Below are 4,859 nucleotides of genomic sequence, written 5' to 3'. Positions count from 1 at the left end.
GGCATATTTTATGTGGGGAGAACCAAGAGAAAATTGAAAATCCGTATTAGTGAACATTTGACTAATATAAAAAACGGATACAAATACCATAGTGTATCCCTACATTTCAAGGAGAAACACCAACAGGACCCATCCTTGCTACAGTTCTGTGGTATTGATGTAGTGCACCCCTCCTGGAGAGGACCCAATAGAATAAGGGATCTGTCACGGAGGGAAACGCAATGGATATTCCTTTTTAAAAGTTTAACTCCTAGAGGACTCAATATTGAACTAGATTTAAACTGTTTTATTAATGATTTTTAACTTTTAATGGATATTTAGTTTAAGTATGATTTTAATATGAATAGGTTGAAAGGTGTAGCACCTATCTGTATATGAGATAAGTCTAGAAGAGAATAACACAGCACTGTCACTTTATGGAAGGGCAGTGTATATCACATTGGAGAAGACAGAGATAGCTCACCTATATGTAATCCAAAACCCCCATTAGGTCCATTTGATGTGGGATTTTATATAGCCCAACAGGTGACATACAGATGGTAAAGGAGAAGTGAATACCCACCTAATATGCTATCGTAGGAGATGGTGTCATCTAAGAGAAGTATAGGCTGGATGTAAACAAAGAGGGTAATGTCCTTTTTAAAGAAATGCAAGCCTGACCTATGTAGTCCCATGTTGAGGGGGGAGTTAAAGATGTGTGTCTAACCAACCAGTGGCTGTTGGGAGTAGACCCCAGACTATATAAACACCACTGAAGTACTTGTGGGGGTAAGCCCCGATGTATTTTCCATCCAATAAGATACACAGGAAGGTATGCTGTATATAGGGAAGATGGACATACAAATAGATGAGAATATATGGTCGGGAGACATAAAAGAGAAACAACCCACTCATGAACATAATAGATCAAATTAACTAATATGATTGAATTCCAGCCAACCATAATTGCTCCCTATGGTGAGAAACCGCTTATGCATTTTTAATATGTAAATTTTAAATATGTATTTTTTATATAATTTTTATAGTAATTGTTTTTAATGATTATACTTTTAATGAATGTGATTACTGTACGATCATAATGGATTTTGATGTTTTATGATTAGTGAGAAGAAGAGGTTGTTGGGTGGTGTTGAACCTAATTGAGCAATATCACTTAAACAACCAGCACAGAGTTCTAATATTCAGGGTCCGGTATGAAAATACTATATAATGTTAATCAACATGAGCCTCCATGATAGACATGTGGCAAGCGCACAGGTAAAACTGATTGCTGAATGATATGGTCCGATGCTCTAGGATTCTTGGAGCGGTATTCCTAAGCAATGAGGGTTTGTGCTCACAGGGACACAATTAACACGCAGGAGCGGCGTACATGTGGGGCGCATGCGTACTGAGGGAACCTCTATCAGTCATGGATGAGAGGATATATAAGGAGTGACGGACACACAGGACGGCCTATCCCATGAATAAGTCACAGGTGTGATGAAACATGTCGGGGCATGGCCAAGCAGTGGTGGATATGGCTTACGAGTGAAGTGCAGAGGGACGGGCGGTGCGGTGCAGCTTACTAAGATAGAGATCGGGTCTTAGGAGCCGGGAGAACGAGGAGTGGGTGAGAGTTTCTTAACAGACGCCTGCATATCTCGGGTCCGCCGTGACCGCATACCCTCAGAAGGTTCACAAGTTGCTGTGCTGTGAATTGTTCAAACAATTGTGCTGTGGAGATTGCTGTGTCATTTTTACGTTTTAAAAGTGTGAGTTTAATGATTGAAGATTGGTTTTAGAGTGTATCAATAAACTGGTTGTACGGTATGACACCATTTGGAGCATCTTTTTTATTTCACATATGGAAGGTATTTTTCACCTATACTTGGATGGAAGAATTGGTGGTCAAATGATTTTGGTGATTTGGAATAATTGAGCTTTTTAGCCTTACACACAAGTGGGGGTAAGTGGATCTGGTGAGTGAGCCTTTCATTGGGAGCGGCTTCACCAAACACTCGGGTGTGCTGGAAGTCTTGGAAAGAAGATTCCGCACATTGGCTTTAAGGACTTTTGGCACGAATTGTATAGGAATTGTTTACTGTCATTGGATTACAATATACATATATCATTTTTATGTTATATACGCCTCACTATATACAGTAACTTCACGTCTTTATTATTTTTTTATAATGTTTGGGGTAATATTGACACTGTATCACAATTTGTAAAGTTGTTCACTGGGTGTCCCCTATATATATATATATTCTTGTCACATATCTCTGCTTTATGCTAAAGTACACTTTAACCAGTAGACATCCGCGCTATGGCCGAATGACGGCCACAGCGCGGACCTGCATTCCCGGGAGGCCGTCATATGACGGCCTCCCCTGTGCGCGCCCTGCAGGGCGATTGCCGGGCACGCTGTGATCACTGAGTCACTGAGACTCGGCTGATCACCAATCTGTGTAAGGGGCCGGTCCGGGCCCCTTACCATGTGATCAGCTGTCAGCCAATGACAGCTGATCACATGATGTAAACAAAACATCGGTAATCGTTTTTTTTTTTTACTCACGCTGACAGCGCGAGTAGAAAAAAAAGCCGATCACCGGCTCACATGTCAGGGACATCGGTCCCGAAGTGGAAGAGGCACATCTGCCTCATCAGTGCCCAATAAAAGTGCCACCTAAAAGTGCCCACAGTGCCACCTAACGGTGCCCACAGTGCCACCTATCAATGCCCACAAGTACCACCTATCAATGCCCACCTGTAGTGCCAATCAGTGCCACCTGCCAGTGCTGCCCATCACTGCCACCCATCAGTGCCCATCACTGCCGCCTCATCAGCGTATATTCAGTAAATTCAGTTTTTTACATTTTTTTAACAAAATGTAAAAACCGCAGAGGTGATCAAATACCACCAAAAGAAAGCTCTATTTGTGGTGAAAAAATGATAAAAATGTCATTTGGGTACAGTGTTGTATGACCGCGCAATTGTCATTCAAAGTGCGTCAGCGCTGAAAGCTGAAAACTGGTCTGGATAGGAGGGGGGTTTAAGTGCCCTGTAAGCAAGTGGTTAATAGGAGTTCACAAGGTGAATAAATAGTCACTGGAAGGGGAAAGAAACATTTTTTTAGGAAGCGCCACTTTTTTATTCTTCACGTGTCATTCACATGTATTAGATCAAATATTTACATGGTACCACAGACTCTATAATGTGGCAGCTATAGGAACACACCAACATTTCTCATTTATATAAGTTGGTGATGATTCCGAGGTGCAGTGCTGGGAACAAAGTATAGGGGGGCCATTATACTATGAAGACCAATTGGTAGTGTATATAGAGAATGATCTCTGCTGTATATAGTGACCTCTTCTGTATATAGTGACCTCTTCTGTATATAGTGACCTCTTCTGTATATAGAGAATGATCTCTGCTGTATATAGTGACCTCTTCTGTATATAGTGACCTCTTCTGTATATAGAGAATGATCTCTGCTGTATATAGTGACCTCTTCTGTATATAGTGACCTCTTCTGTATATAGTGATCTCTTCTGTATATAGTGACCTCTTCTGTATATAGTGACCTCTTCTGTATATAGTGATCTCTTCTGTATATAGTGACCTCTTCTGTATATAGTGATCTCTTCTGTATATAGTGACCTCTTCTGTATATAGTGACCTCTTCTGTATATAGTGATCTCTTCTGTATATAGTGACCTCTTCTGTATATAGTGACCTCTTCTGTATATAGAGAATGATCCCTGCTGTATATAGTGACCTCTTCTGTATATAGTGATCTCTGCTATATATAGTGACCTCTTCTGTATATAGTGACCTCTTCTGTATATAGTGATCTCTTCTGTATATAGTGACCTCTTCTGTATATAGTGACCTCTTCTGTATATAGTGACCTCTTCTGTATATAGTGACCTCTTCTGTATATAGTGATCTCTTCTGTATATAGTGACCTCTTCTGTATATAGTGATCTCTGGCTGTATATAGTGACCTCTTCTGTATATAGTGACCTCTTCTGTATATAGTGATCTCTGGCTGTATATAGTGACCTCTTCTGTATATAGTGACCTCTTCTGTATATAGTGATCTCTTCTGTATATAGAGAATGATCTCTGCTGTATATAGTGACCTCTTCTGTATATAGTGACCTCTTCTGTATATAGTGATCTCTTCTGTATATAGTGACCTCTTCTGTATATAGTGACCTCTTCTGTATATAGTGATCTCTTCTGTATATAGTGACCTCTTCTGTATATAGTGATCTCTTCTGTATATAGTGACCTCTTCTGTATATAGTGATCTCTTCTGTATATAGTGATCTCTTCTGTATATAGTGACCTCTTCTGTATATAGTGACCTCTTCTGTATATAGTGATCTCTTCTGTATATAGTGACCTCTTCTGTATATAGTGATCTCTTCTGTATATAGTGATCTCTGGCTGTATATAGTGACCTCTTCTGTATATAGTGATCTCTTCTGTATATAGTGACCTCTTCTGTATATAGTGACCTCTTCTGTATATAGTGACCTCTTCTGTATATAGTGACCTCTTCTGTATATAGTGATCTCTTCTGTATATAGTGACCTCTTCTGTATATAGAGAATGATCTCTGCTGTATATAGTGACCTCTTCTGTATATAGTGATCTCTTCTGTATATAGTGACCTCTTCTGTATATAGTGATCTCTTCTGTATATAGTGACCTCTTCTGTATATAGTGATCTCTTCTGTATATAGTGACCTCTTCTGTATATAGTGATCTCTCCTGTATATAGTGACCTCTTCTCTATATAGTGATCTCTTCTGTATATAGTGACCTCTTCTGTATATAGTGATCTCTTCTGTATATAGTGACCT

This window comes from Aquarana catesbeiana, linkage group LG02, assembly GCF_042186555.1.
Source record: "Aquarana catesbeiana isolate 2022-GZ linkage group LG02, ASM4218655v1, whole genome shotgun sequence".
Lineage (NCBI taxonomy): Eukaryota > Metazoa > Chordata > Amphibia > Anura > Ranidae > Aquarana > Aquarana catesbeiana.
Note: the sequence above shows the minus strand (reverse complement) of the source record.